This window comes from Meleagris gallopavo, chromosome 1, assembly GCF_000146605.3.
Source record: "Meleagris gallopavo isolate NT-WF06-2002-E0010 breed Aviagen turkey brand Nicholas breeding stock chromosome 1, Turkey_5.1, whole genome shotgun sequence".
NCBI lineage: Eukaryota > Metazoa > Chordata > Aves > Galliformes > Phasianidae > Meleagris > Meleagris gallopavo.
In genome coordinates, this window is record NC_015011.2 from 122,020,266 (window position 1) to 122,036,191 (window position 15,926).

At 40.7% G+C, this 15,926-nt stretch overlaps 1 protein-coding gene across 2 annotated transcripts in view; it reads left to right on the top strand.

Moving 5' to 3' along the window:
- Positions 1-15,926, top strand: part of MID1 (midline 1) — a 240,041-nt gene that overhangs the window by 86,603 nt on the left and 137,512 nt on the right. Inside the window, exon 1 of one of the 2 annotated variants that reach the window (XM_003203095.4) lies at positions 15,557-15,863. The exons of the other annotated variant lie outside the window; for it this stretch is intronic. The gene's annotated coding sequence lies outside the window, so the exon portion shown is untranslated. Of the gene's footprint in view, positions 1-15,556; positions 15,864-15,926 lie in introns of those variants that run through there. 2 annotated transcript variants of the gene reach the window in all.

The window sequence follows — 15,926 nt, forward strand, 5'->3', positions numbered from 1 at the left end:
AAAAAAAAAAAAACGACAAAAAACATTAATAAGAGGTCTGAGAGGTACTATAAAATGTTTCTTGGAAAGGGATGTAAAAAGCATATATCATGTTTTGTGGAGGATGCTGCACCTAGTATTGTGGTTAAAAGAGCTGTACTGAGTCACCATTGTTTTTTCATATGGAAACGAGACTGTTGGCCAATGCCTATTGGTGATGTGTTGAAGCTTCAGGCTGGGCCTCAGCAACTACTGATAAACTCAAGATTCTAATCAAGTATCTTTCAGAAACATTAACATTTTGAAAATAAATGCTTTTTCCTCTTCTCTGTTGAATGTAATGAATGTTTTAACACAGTTTGCCAGTCTCTATGAAGTATAACAGATGGACACTGCTTTAAATGAAATAATTATGTCACCTAATGGTGGAGGGTGTCATAAAATCAGAACAGTAGCAGTTCTTTCATTTACAACTTTTTCAAGCAGAAACTTTCATCTTATGTGTGTCATCAAGGTAATTAATAGAAAATATCAATGAGAGATGCATGATGCTTTACTGAGAAATTAAGAGGTAAAACAGTGAAAAATCGAGCTGGAATCTTTTATTGCTCAAGGAAAGGTTTAGGACACTCTCTGTTCATAAAACATAAAAAGGAAAGTTCAGTCCAAAAGTCCATGAAGAATGATAGATACATCCACTAAGCGTCATCTACCATAATGATGTGGTGGATCTACACTGTTCTTAGAGACAGATCTTGGGATTGCTGAAAAACACTCTGCTTCTCAAGCTGTCCATGACCTGTTCACACAGCTGCTTAATGGGTATTGTGTTAATACCCTCCAGATGTCTTTCTTGGGTGTTCTTGGTGACTTGCTATACCAGTAGGCAAAGTATTATTGAGATACTAAACTGGTAGATATGCTTCCACATGGAAGAAGCTATACAGAGGACATGCCCAAAGTGTAGCCTGCAGCAGTGTGCAACACAGCACAGATCAAAGTGTAGCCACCCCCTGCTTCCACTTCATTATGGCGGTGGCTTTGCTCCAAGAATGCACCCATCACTCAGCACCAACCAAAAACTGGTGTGCTGTGAACTCTATCTGGGCTGAAATCCAGGCATGGGGAGGGAACAGTGCAGTGACAACTCAAGTTATGGCAAATAAGTCTGTGGGTTTTGATACAATGGCTAAACACAGTCCTGTGAATGGTGAAAAATATGTAGCTGTGCTTTCCATTGTGATAAAGGAATCTGAGAATAGATTTCAAGGTTGAGGGGGGAAAAGTCAATTTTTTTGGTTTATTTGTGACTCCATTTTCAGTAGACATAAATATATTACCTGTGAATTTTCAAATGGAATGTATACAGTTGCAGTCAAAAATGTGATCATGTCTCCTTGCCAGACTTTCACAAGCCCTCTCTTACCAGAGAGAAATACCCCTCACTTCATAGTCACATCTTATTCATGCCATTCGTTTTTATCAATACATACATTTGTAAACAATTATTTTCAAGGATGAAGCATAGGAAGAGTAAAACTTCATCAAAAATCTCTGTTGATGTTCTTGAGCACTCAGTAAGAATTGCAATCACCACCATCAAACCAGAGCGATGCGTTAGTTTCACAAAGATAAGGTCACACATGCCACTAGTTTTATGGTTTTGTTGCCCTTTTTTACTGTTTCGATTAAAAAAAAAAAGAAGTTTTCTTTCTTTATATGTTAACTATTTTATGTATTTTACAAGAGCTGTACTAAAAGTAATGCTTCCCATTCTATTATGTTAGCCCATGACATCAGGGGTGGATGTTGGTGGTATGGCAGTAGAAGCTGAATTTTCCTGACAATATTCCACTACATGTTGTTGCTGTGTGACAGATGGCAGCTGAAGGACAGTCTGGCAAAATTGTGTCTGACACAGAAGTGCATATGAAACACAGGTATATCATTGAACTCTATGTGGAGAAAATGGCACCCACTGACATTCATCAATGCTTGCTGAGCACTGATGGAGACCAAAGAATGGACAGTGAGGTGATGTGGATGGAGTGGGTGGATGGAGCGTTTCAACAGTGGTGACAGCAGGTCAGCTCCACTGGTGCAGATTGTTACAAGCATGGCATGCAGGCTCTTGTTCATTGCTGGTGAAAATGCATAGCTAATGCTGGTGACTATGTTGAAAAAGAGTTTGTTGTGGCTGAGAATGTTCCCTATTAAGTAGTGCTACTGTGCTCTTTGTATCTGTTGTATTTTTCATAGAAATAAATAGGAGTTATTTCTTATAGAGCAACCTCTATATATGAGGCCCGAGACAATTCCCCTTCACTCAGTGTGGTTTGGGCAAGCTGAAAGGTTAGACATCCATAACATGTAAGATGGAAATTGTCTTCCAAAAAGGTTGGGTCTGACATTGTGGGACCATTGTTTGTACAGGCAGAGACAACCTTGAGAAGTGCCCAAGGCATGCTGGCAAGGTTAGCTGATTCTCTGAAATACATGTCAGTCTCACTGAGAACCTGAGTATGCTATTGAAATTGATGCAGTAGGAGTATACAAGAGCATCTTGGCAAGATGCAGTCATTCTGATTTTTTTACTCCCATGTGTGCATGTGAATGGCAGAGAACAGACTCCTCAGGTTCAGAATATACTTGATTTCTAAACATTTCAAGAAACTATTTGGCCTTTGACACTGATGACATACCATACATTGCTAATAATGGCATGCCTGAACTTTTGTTAGAAAAATAAGCATATCCCTCAGTAATTCCCACACTCTTGGATTAAACCACCACAGTATCATATTAATGGCAAGGCTGCTGAAATACAGAGAAATAGTAAATACTCAGCTAAATAAAACTTGTCCTCCATTTGGGGCTCTTTTTATGAGACTGAAGAAAAGTAGAAGAACAATAAGATGCTGCTCTGGGCAGCCTGGTCTGGTGGTTGGTGACCTTTCCCATGGCAGGGAGGTTGAAAATATATGATCTTTGATGTCCTTTTCAACTCAGGCCATTCTATGATTCTACAATTCTATGATTCTGTGTCAGATATTCATTTATCAGCAGCACTGCTCTTGGACACAGCTAGGAGTGACAGATTATTCTTGTTCCACTCTCTTCACAAGAGTCAAGATCTCACACAAAGCTGTTGATTTTCTACTGAATTACTATGGCAAGTGCAGTTTCATTAACTACCCTTTAAAAAAGGAAGCATGAGTAAGAGGAAGAAATCACTGAGTGAAGATAGAGGAATTCCTGAAAGGAAATACTATGAATAGACGAGCTGGGAGAGGAAGAACTGTCTAAAGGTGAGGTTACATTGTTTTATTCATTTCCATAGGTTGAATAAAATCTATCTTCAAAAGGAATTCAGGCTTGGATACTAATTGTAGCTCTGCATGTTCTCAGTGTAAAGTTTCAACCTGCTCACATCTATCAATAATACAACTCTTATTATTCCCAAGAGTGGAAATAGTGGGATTTATGCCAAAATTTCCCAGTATTTATTCTTTGTGCATCTAGGAAGAAACAAGTCATAGAAAACTGTGAGTGCAAACAGGAATAAGAATTCATTTCATTTTGAGGATGTGTTTGTTGCACGACTCTTGGAGGAGATAATAATCAGTGGAATGATGTTTCCACAGAGTCACTCCGTAGAGCTGGTATTGAACCACTCTTCTGTTCTGTCTGGACATGGCATTCTAAACCATATCATTTGTCTGATTCAGAAGTTCTGTGTTTGGATTTTCTGGGTACTTTTTTTTGTCAGCAAACACAAAGTGCGTGTAAAATCAGCAAAGATAGAAGGAAGATGAAAATGAACAAGATGGATTGATATCCACATAGTTTTAAGTGGAATGGTTCGAGTTATGCCAGGGTTTATTTGCTGGTGTTTTTATCCCCTTTATGCTGACTATTAGAATATCCTGTTGCTATAGGCTAATGTGGAATGTGCTCTGCTTAAATGGTCAGAGTTCAGCGGTTTCATCATATTTTTGCAAGCAGAAAGCTGGTCCTTAACATTTTTTTCCTTATCCCAAGGGGCTAGGCATGTGCTGGGAAAAAAATTTATCACAAATTTCAAGTATGCAAACTTGTGGGCCTTTAAGACTATCGAGAAATCCCAGCACAGACTTCACGGTGGTAATAGAGCTGGGGCGTGAAGTGCAATAAAATGCGCTTCCAGGTACGCACCGATAGTACACTCACCTTATAATCATTCCAACAAGGAGCCCTGTTTCCTTCGGAAGCAGCTGGCGTAGCAGCCTGCGCACTGCACGCAGCGCTGCCAGCAGCAAGGGAGGGCGGCTGAGTGCGGGCCGAGCGATTGACTTTTTGTATGGCTGCCATTGAAGGTCCCGATAGCGGAGCGGGGAGGCGGCCGCCAGGGGCTGCTCTGAGCCCGGCACGGAGCGGGCAGGCAGTGCCAACCTCGCTCCGCTATCGGGACCTTCAACGGCAGCCATACGAAGTCAATCGCAAACCGACTCCTTGCTAATGCGCACGCCCGGCCCCCCCCCCCCCCCCACCTCCCTCTAGTTTTATATCACAAAGGTTTTGGTGGCTTGTTTTCCTGAGAAATGTCCTCATCTCACAGCCTTTTCAGTTGGTGTGTGTTCCTGAGTTTGGTACATTTGCTTTTCCTGCTTCTCTGTCTCATTCATTTATCACCCCATCCACTTTTTCATGATAGCTCCTATAATTATCTCTCCTTGTAAGTGCCATAAGTACCTAAATACTGAAACCAGTGACACACTCATCATACCAGATGATAGCTGTCTTGGTCAACAGAGGGCTGGCTGTAGGTTTGGGAACAGGTTTCATTACAGTTGCTAAGCCTTCTGGTGGCTGACATCACTGTCATCTTCTGACTTTGCAAGTCAGGTTGGTTGCGTGCTGAGGAAAGAGAAGGCAACAAGACATTCCTAGTCTTCAGAAAGGAACCAAAACACAGAGTGAGTATGGATGGGTTATTTTGTGGATAACAAAACTGCCAGTTGTAGAATAAACACAGCTAATTTTACTTCTGCTAAGCATAGCACAAAAATGCTTCTTGCTGAATGCTCATTATTGTGTTTGTAGATCGACTTCATATGTGCCACATGTGCTTATTGTTGTTGCGTTGTGATTTCAAGCTTTTATGAAGTGATAAGCCACATATTAATAGCTTTAACAGAAGGTGCCCTAGTTGTTAACATGGTCACACCTTGCAAGAACAATATGCTATGTCCATTTTTGATTCTAGAAAAATGCAACATTCTATGCTTTAAAATACACAAGGTAAATGCCTAGTTAGTACTTAAATCTGCTCAATATATTATCTTACACAAATTCCTACCCTGTTGCTCAGTACTGCTATAAAAATTTGCTGCCTCAGAATGCAAAATATTAACTCATTTCCCAGGAATCTCTCTGGGTGAAAAGCAGATCTGGAAGTTGCAAGCACATTTGCTTCTGCTTAGTCTTACTCAAAACTTAACTATCGTCTAACTCTAGCATAGTAACAGGTGTTCCAGTATATTAAAGTTATTACCCTAGATTAGAGGAATCTCTCTTTCTCTCTCTTTTTTTTTCTCCTTTATTGCTTTTATTTTATCAGTGGAATATAGATGTAATCCTAGAAACCTTCAGTTCATTAAAAATTGTTCTGGTAGTACTGTAAATGAGTTTCATATAGCAGGATTCCACCTCATAACTACAACTGAAGTCACTGAAAATATTCAAAATAAAGCATAAGGGATATAGTGGTCACAATAGCCTAAAGAAAACCAAACCAGAGTGTTTTTATCGTGATAAAAATTAGGAAATTTTGCATGTGTTCTCATTCCTGGATATTTTAATAAATGAAATGAAATTAAATTAAATTAGTATGTTGAAACTTTCCTTTATTTGCATTATGAAGACGAGGATGAAAATACCAAATGTGTTGTCTTTATGGTAACTCTTTTCAACCTGCCCTTTTGAGCAGGCAGTGCATGAAAGCATTTGCCCATGAGTAATACCTTATTAAGCTGTCAAGATTTGATGTGACACACTTTTCTCCAAATTTGCATGCCTGATAATAGTCTTCCTAAATATCACCTTCCAGTCCTTTGGCAAAAAAAAAAGTATCCCATCTGAAAGAAACATTGGATCAGATGTTGGTGGTGGGACAATCTCAGGGCAATGTCTGCATGCAAAACAGAAAGTTCAGGCCATTAAAAGCTATATGGTCTACTGCCACTACTGTTGAGTTCTTTGTGTAGTGAGGGCTTGTTGCCTTGTAAACATGTTTCCATGACTCATTAAATCCTCTGAAATAAAAGCTGTCACAATTCCAGTACAGTGGAGCTGTCATTTTTAGATTTAATTATAAACAGGGTATATAATGAGCTACCTAACTTGTCCCCTTTTCTGAAGGAGGAGAATGGCTAGTGACCTCTCCTTTCTCCAAACAATACTAAAATCCACTTTATTTGAAAGATGAAGGAGTGGAAAGTCCTTGACAAAATAAAAGGAGTGCATAAATGAATGCCAGCTGGGTAACTAATATTTTACATAACAAATAGGAATATATGTTTTGTGAACCTATTTAGTGTTCAGCTTAAGAGACTATAGTAACCATAGCAACTCCTCTATCACCTGTTTGAGACACTGCAATACCTTAATGAACTGTGCACCAAATGCTCTGCTAATATTTGTTGAATGTTAATGATATTATCTCTTGGAGAGAGCTACACTGAAAGATAAACGTGTAGAAAATGTTTGAGACAGGAAAGAGCAGAGTGGCGTGTATCCATTGCGCACAGTGCACCCATAATCACAGCTAACTGCTCTGAAGGCTTTAGTGGTCTGTGGTGGCCAAACATGCAATATTAAAGGGATAGTTTTCCTGCACTGATTGAACATGGGAACACACAGGGAGGCACCCAAAATACATTTCTAATCAGATCCATCCCTTGAAGCAGTGATTAATTTACGAATGCTGCCAAGCCATTTACTTTATTTGCAGGTTTCTGAATCACATAAAGCCGTAATAATAAAGATCTATCTGTAGTGTCTGTTTCAGTCATTTTAGGCTCTGCATTTTAGGTGCTATTTCTTCCTTTTCAATTTCCAAACCATAAGTGATCAGGGCTTTACTCTTCTGCAGTTTAAAATATGGATAAAACAGATTAATTCTTCTGTGCCTCACAGCCCCAAGCCTAAGCATGCAGGGATGGCCTGCAGAATTATCTTGTTAAAGTATCATCACCTTTTCCCAAAGGACTGTTGTAGTAGACTTTATTCTTCTAGTCTATGAACTACTGAGGGAAGCAGGTGGTTTTCAGTTAACTGAAGATCCTACTGAATTTTGAATTCCCTTGATAAAAGATATATGAAAGCTATTTAAATCATGGAAGTCTTTGATTTCAAACCTCCAATATTTATTTGTCTCCCACTTCAATGTGAATTGCACTATATATATATATATATTGCACTATATATGTGTACATAAACTTCTACTCCTGAGTTCACATGTGCAAAGTCAATGGTTGCAATGGTTATTTTGTCATTAGGCAACATGTCAGCAAAATTCAACATATTTCCTTTGTATGTCACAAGGGTTCTTCGTGTCCAGTTTCGTACTGTTGTGCTATAGAGTACCAAGTTCTTCCCTCTTAACCCCAGAAGTTTCCCAGAGACTGAAAGCAATGAAAGCATGAGTGGCTTATTAATCCAGGATCTCCAGGACTTCACTTGCAATTGTCATTTACATAAAGGACCTTCTCAGTGCCCAGTATTTGAAAAAGGCCTTTATGAAATGGGAGCTGGAATCTTCATAGAATCATAGAATTGAGTTGGAAGAGACCTTTAAAAGTTACCTAGTCCAAATCCCCTGCAATGTACAAGGACACCTACAGCTCAGAGCCCCATCCAGACTGACCCTGAATGTCTTCAGGGATGGGGTTTCCACCACCTTTCTGGGAAACCTGTGCCAGCACCTCGCTACCCTTACTGTAAAAAACCTTTATCATAGAATCATAGAATCACAAGGTTGGAAATGACCTGTAAAATCATCTAGTCCAACTGTCTTCTCATTACCACTGCTACCACAAACTGAACCATATCTTGTAGCTCCTCATCCAGGCACCTCTTGAACACTGCCAGGGACGGCGACTCCACCACCTCCCTGGGCAGCCATTCCAGTGCCTGACTACTCTCTAAGAGAAAAAGTTTTTCCTCATGTCTAACCTAAACCTCCTTTGGTACCACTTGCAGCCATTTCCCCGGGTCCTGTTCGTTGCCTGGGAGAAGAGGCCAAACCCCTCTTCATCACAACCTCCCTTCAGGAAGTTATAGAGTGCAATGAGGTCTCACCTGAGCCTCCTCTTTTCTGGACTGAACAATCCCAGTTCCCTCAGCTGCTCCTCATAAGGTTTATGCTCCAGACCTCTCACCAGTTTCATTGCCCTTCTCTGGACACACTCCAGGGCCTCAATGTCTTTCTTGTAGTGAAAGGCCCAAAACTGAACACAGTACTCAAGGTGTGGCCTCACCAGTGCTGAGTACAAGGGGATGATCACCTCCCTGCTCCTGCTGGCCACGCTATTTCTAATGCAGGCCAGGATGCTGTTGGCCCTCTTGGCCATCTGGGCACACTGCCGGCTCATGTTCAGCCGAGCATCAACCAACACCCCCAGATCCCTTTCCTCTTCACAGTCATCCAGCCACTCATCCCCAACCCTATAGTGCTGCACTGGGTTATTGTGGTCAAAATGCAGGACCCAGCACTTGGCCTTGTTGAACCTCATCCCATTCACCTCAGCCAAGCGATCCAGCTTATCTTGATCCCTCTGAAGGGTCTCCCTACCCTCAGGCAGATCAACACCACTGCCCAACTTGGTGTCATTAACTTATGTCCAACCTTATATCCCCTCCTTAAGTTTGAAATAATTTCCCCTTGTCCTATCACAGCAGACCCTACTAAAGAGTCTGTCCCCTTCTTTCTTATAGCCCCCTCTTAGATACTTGAGATATACTTCATAGTGTATTACTGCAAAATACAAGACAATGAAGATGCTGGAAAAACAGAGTATGTGCATATACGACAAGGTGTGGCACTGGGGATTAAAGTCTACATGAAACAGCTTAGAAGGTATGCATTAACCTTGCACTCAGTGCAAAATAATGATGTTGGAGAATATATTGCAGGCAAGGCTTAGAATGGTTGCTTCTCCCTGTAAAAAAACCACATGTACTCATGAAATATGACAAACTTGGCAATGCCTGTGAATTTTAGTGTCAAAGTGACTAATGCAGAATAATAATAAGCTGTGGAAGGAAGAAATGCAGAACTAGAGCCTGGTGGTATGCATTTCATCTCTGTGCTGGCCTTCAAATTCCAAAATCTTACCAGAATCTGATTTTCCAAGTTACCAATCTTCATGAAAAAGTTCAAGAACATAAAAAATAGAATCTTCATGGACTAGTCTGTGTTGTTGCTGTTTTTTTTTAATATAATTCGATACTTATTTTAGTATTTTTAATAATGGCACCTTATAGAACAAGAATCAAAGGACTGAACTACGAAACTGGCTTGCTTGGAACCTGGAGAAGTGCATTACCTTTGCTGTCATTGTCTTTTGCTGCCAGTGCCATGTAACAAAAAGAGAGGCCCAAGAAGGGAAACATCTGGAATTGTGAGCTAAATAAAGTAAAAATTCTTTTGGAAACTGGTAAACCTACACTATATATGTCCGTAATTAAAAAGAATGAGGTACACTGGCTCATAAAAGTACCATCTGAAAACAGTTTAGAGGTTAGAAAAAGGCTACTTGGCACAGGCAGAAGGGCGAGCCATGACCAGGCCTGTCCTCTCAGAGCTGCACTCCCAATGGGCCTGCTTCACAGTGCTGTGCTTCAAACCTCTCCTGTGCTGGTGTACAGAAAGAATTTTAGGCAGTGCTCCTGGTGAGAAGAAGCATTAATTTCCATTGGGATGACTCTTTCCTGTTTTGCTGCTTTGATGCTTTGTGGTGTCTGTCCACATCCTCGAATTCCTTAACTTAATATTTTCTGGTAAGAACATTCTTTTGTTTTTCTCCTAAGTCCTTTTCCTGCTTTTCTCATTTGAAATTAGAATAATGTGATTTTTCTGTGCGTAAAACTTCCCACGTAAATGCATTACATTATCAGTACCAAGAGCCATGCTGAAACAGTGGGAAAGGATACTAATTCAGTGTTTCATAAGTAAACTGACCTTGGGGGTAACCTGTGAACTCCAGAGGCTACAAGTCATCCCTGAGTCATGTATATTCACACATTCCCAGTTGTATGAAGAAGTTTTCCTAAGCAAAAGGACTTCAGGATTGGGTTTAGTTTTTTATTGTCATTCCCCTGCTCACTCCCTGCAGGCTTAATCCTTACCACAAACATTGCTATGCATTGGCATTCTGGCTAGAGAAAGGGAAAACAATCTTCAAACTTCTTTCTTTTAAACAGAAGGAGAGCTTACATTTTAATTTTACCCAAAAATTTCAATGTGTTTCTGTTAAACAGGTAGACACACACACACAAAATTTTCTAGAAATAACTGCATATTTAGGAAAGCAAAGGTAGCTTCAATACATAGTTGAAGAATTAGAATGGGGGGAAACCAAACGCCTTGCCCATGGACATGAGCAGCTTACTGGATGCAGTTTGTATTGCTCTCTTTAAGGTACAATTCTGACTGCTGTGACAAAGAATACTTCACTACGCAAGGTTTCTGTTTGACTGTGTATAATCAACAGATAACTTTTCCATCTCCTGTCCCTGCTTCATGAAGCACATTTTCCACATAGAGGCAGCTGGCATGGATAGTTGGAACTGTGGGAAGAAAAGATAAAGGAGAATTCCCTGAGGGAGTACTCCTAGGGAAGGCTTTCTTGTAAAATTAGGTTTTATGAGAAAATATATTGTTGCTGAAATTTTCTTGCTTTTTCTGCCTAGAAAAAAATGAAACAAAAAAGATTTTAGTCTGACTAGAATTTTTAGGCAAATTCAACTGTGTTGATCTGAGCTGAAATGTCTGATTTCAAGTCAGTGAAATGCTGGTTGTTCTTCCCAACAGTGGTACTTTTTTTCATGAGATTTGTAGAGAGATGCTTTTGATATGTGCCTGAATCTTTACTTGCTTAACATGATTCATTGCGTGATTGATTTTTGAAGTCAGTCACTAAATAAGTTGTTGATGGAAAATGCAATGTAATGAAATTGCTTTTTTTTTTTTCCCATGCTAACGAGGGCTTGTAGAAACATAAAGCATATTGTCTTACTATTTTATCATTCTTGATTTCATGGATGCTTATTAAATCTTCAGTATTAAGAAAAAAATCAATGTCATTTAACTATTACTTTTAAAAGCAATTAGGTATCATTGCCAACCAACTATCAACTAGCAAATAAAAAAAATGTAACCTCAGTAAACTAATTATGATTTGTATTAAATTCTGCATGTACCTGTATTAGAGAACAGATAGTAGAACCTCTCAGCCCTTCTACTATCCTTCTTTGTCAGTCTTTAACTCGTACTTCCATATGATTTTGAAACAGACTTTCAGAGACTTTTTCCCACTGATTTATTACACACAACTGTGCACCAACTTGTTCAGCCTAGCAGATCAAGCATCTGCCTCATAGTAAAGATGCAGTGAAATGAAATCCAGAAGTTATTAGTCTTTCAATTAAAATAGTCAAATCAAAAAGTCTAGTTAGTTTTGTTATTAAGGCGGGTAGAGATGGATCATTTTGTACCATGTTTCTATCTGCCTGAGCCACGGATTGTTTAGATTGTCTAAGTGATGGAGGAAGGAGTTGTTCTGAAGACATCTTCCTTCTTTCTTGCCTGTGGCTGGTGCAGCCCCAAATGAGACCAGAGCAGTCTGAAGGATGCTGTAAATAACTGAGAAAGGGGAATGGTCTTCTATGGACCACTCCACCAAAAGGGCTGCAGTGTGATCTCATCTCTGCCTTTTCAGTGATACCCTGCCAAGAGGCTGAGTCATCTTGCTTGAAGGTAATGGATTTCACAAAGGACGGCCTTAAGGACTTTGAAAGACTTTTGAAGCTTTCAGTCTCTATTTGTAAACTGAAGATTGCCTGACATTGCTGGTCTCATTTTTTGAACTTCTGTTGGATGTGCATTTAAATACCCATGTCAGACACTCTGCCAGGGTAATTAGTTCATCTTTCTTTCATTCACCACAGCAGTGTTGATAAAGGCAGTTAAGTACTGCTTTGCAAGGTTCCGCTCAGCACTTTCTTATATTCATTGGCTACGTATTTCAAAATTAGTGTGACACTTTCACATCTTGAAAACAGGGTTTTTTTGAAGTATATTGATAGTATTTCAGACTTCTTTTAATTTTTATGCCATCTTCTCAGAAATCTTTCCAACTTGCAGCTTTCTAATTCAAGTGTTATTGTGCCAGCTCTACTGGAGGTTATTTTTACATTCTCGAGTTGCCTGGAGTTATATATTCTAGTGTTATCTGGGGTTATTAAGTAGCATTTTGTATTCTGAACATCCCAGTCTTCCTGCAGGTGCCAATTTCAATCTGCTAGGGGAGGAACTATTAGAAACATTAGAAATGAATTGCAACATTAGTTTGAATATGAATATTACCTTTTCCTCCCAAAGTGCAACTGTTCAGCTGCTTGTTTATTAAAAAAAAAACACATGCATCTTTGTTTTTACAGTTGTCTATTTTAAAGCAAAGGCAACCTATTTGTGACTTCATATCTAGAGACATTTAAAATGTTTATTTTCAAGCTAGGTTTGGTTCTTTCTAACCTACGTGCTGAGTCACATTTTTCTCTGCTTTCAATCTTTTACTCCTACTGTGTATAATAGACCCTGGGGTCTGGTCCATATCTATCTGGCCCAGCTCAGTAAGGACACAGAGTGTCTGTCTGCAGCTTATATTGAATTCTCTGCACTGAGAAAGATTTCCATGGCAGCTGGAATTCAGGTAATGACAAGTCCTTCTACTTCCCATTTTGCACTCCATGCTACTGGCAGAGCTCTGGCTGGGCTGGACTACATAAAATTGCTTTTTATGATAAAAATTCCAGTGATCAAGTAATTCCATGTTAGGTTGCCCTGCATCTGGATCACCTGTTTGAAAACTGTTCTTGAATTTGGCAATTTATTGGAAAGAATCTAGCTAATTATGGAAGGCTTAGTTAACAAATTAGAACAAGTAGAAGTCCCAGATTTTGTAGTGCTACGTTTCTCATATCATGATCATTGCCATTGCCTTGTCACAATTTTTAACCTTCAGAATTGTTCACTGTATTGATTACCACTGAGCTAATCCTCATTCTGCCCTTTGTCCTTGTAACCATTTGTCTTTTAACATACATCCATGAGAATCCTCTAACGCTGCTGGGCTCCCAGCCATGACTTTGCTCTTGGTGATGCAGGTGTTTGCTCTTGGCAGTGCCTGAACTTACACCTGGTACCACCTCCTCTGGGCTGCCTTTCTTCCACAGGTTCCCACTGGACAGACTGTAAAAGTTTCTTCCTTTGGGGCCAGCATCTTTTTTCCCTCCCCTGTATATGGTATGACTTTCTCACACACATACATACATTTGGGTGACAGACGTGAAAACAAGTATCTTGAGGAATGTTTAAAAAACAGCACTTGTATCCAAACTGGCATCTAAGTTCTTATTCCTCCCATCTAGCTGTACCACCTGTGTCTCTGGAGATGGAGTACCTTCAAAACCAGTTCAGATGTTCACCCTTTTGTATTCGTTGCTTCCTATTCCTTGCTAATTTTTAAATTCTGCACCTTTATCTAAATCACTGTCACCAACAGTTTCTCTCTATGGCACCAATTACTTCAGAAAAGCATTATTACCCTCCTTTTGAATGCATCTTGGAGGGGATTCTCCTGGATTTCCACTGTAAAAGGTTTTCGCATACCACATACTCAGTTCAAGTGACACGTGTCCACTCTGCTGTGTTTGGGCATCAGAGGAGAAGCATTCCTGTTAAGTGCTCTTAATGCACCCCCTCTTGCATTGCAGCTGCTTGGAGCCATTGTGCAAGCATGCCTGACAAGACCGTCACTGGAGGATCAATGAGTTGTCTGTGCTGTGGTCTTACCCTGTGCAGGGTGTTGTGAATAGCCATCGAGACACTTGGTTTGTGTTGCAAGTGAAGCATAATGGGATCCTCCCACTTTAGAACACGTACCTGATGAGCACAGCTGGCCCTGGATGAAGTGCTTCACATCAGTTTTTCCCTCCATCCCTCCTTGCTTCTCAGCTGTACAGTGCCAGTGTTATGCAAACTCCCCTCTTGGTGGCACTTAGGAGAAAAATTATTCTTTTTCAATGGGAAAGCAAACGAGCAGATTTTTCAGACCTTGCTTTTCCTGTGACATAGCCAGCACTGGAGCTTATCTTTCACTTTTAGCTTTGATAAGCTAAAGAGAAATATATTTTAAGAAGCCTTTAATTAAAATCCTGGCAGCACATCACTCTAACAACTTATTATTTCACTTTTTTCCTGCAGCTCAGTTCAATAAGATTTCTTGTACTGATAGGAATTCTTCTGGAGAATGACTGCATTTTGCCGTGGTAGATAAAACCCTTACAGAAGCAAATCCATGATGTTGGGGCTTTTCTTCAGACATCAGATCTGCCTGATTGTCCCCTTGAGATCAAAAGACAGCTTTCCCTTTAGAGAAACAGAGAGACTAATGGCTTTCTGAACTGATATAAAGCGAGGGGAAAAGAAATTGAAAAAGAGTGGGTGGTATGAATTTGAATTTGCAGTTTTCTATTTCTCCGCTTTTCTGTTTGTTTGCTTTTGACTCAAGAAAGGCGTAACTCAAATTGCAATGGCATTACAGATTTGGGGGATATATATTATGTATGCAGCCTTTTTGTTTATTTTAATGGAAGCCACTGAGGGGCAGCAGATAAAAGCTGATCTCGTCAAAATCAGAAATATGTATCCGCTTCCTTTGAAGTTGCAATTGGGCTTCAGTATTTTGTTGCACAAGGAGCAATTTCAGAAATCACCCTAAAGAAGGGAAAGCAGGCAGAGGTGATTGAGTATTTGCCACCAAGGCAAAATCTCACAGCAGACCAGCACTTGCTCTTCATGCAACGGCATACGGCATTTTCCTAACTTTCTGCTCTCATTGTGACACAATTTGTTTTTTAACCTGACATGAGGAAATAGGTGCATTTGGAACACCCATGGCTGTTGCTAGCATGAAACGCTGCCACTTTGCTGGGCTGCTGCTGCCCGTTCTCCGTGGCTGTGGGACTCGGGGAGTTTCTGTGGACATCTCCACGTTCTTGCTTAAGTCCTGGGAGCCCTTTAAGCAGACCCGGAGCAGTTAAACGAGAATAATCTCTCGCACCGCAAATTGACTTCCCTCTTTGTCGCCCTAGACACCGTTTCCAGCTGCTTTCAGTCTTTCAAATCCTTGAAAGCTTTCCTAATCCTCATGTCGGCAGCCTTTATGCGCTCTCTTCCCTCCCTCCCCTCTCTCCTGATTGGCGAGGCGATGGCACGGCCTGATTCAGCCAACTGCTACATCCCTGCGCTGCGGTTTGAAATAGGAGCCAGGCGGACAGTTGCCTCCCCGCTCCTGACTTTTAATAGGCTGGGAAGGAAGGCTGAGAAACTTGACATTGTCTTAGGAAGGGTTCCCCCTCCACCCCCCCCAAGCAAAGGATAAAAGAAGAGAGAGGTGGGGGGGGAAAAAAAGAAAAAGAAAAAAAAAGTAAAAACAGCCAAGACGAGGGGGAAAAACTTGCGTACAGCGGGAAACTTGATGGATCCCTGCCCTGCGGCCGGCGGCGCGGCGTAGCCCCTTCCCGACTGGATGGATGATGGGAAGCTCACCATGAGGCAGGTGAGGAGCGCGGCTCCAGGCGGGGGGAGCGCCGCGCTCTGCGCTCGGCGGCATCGAGGCTTC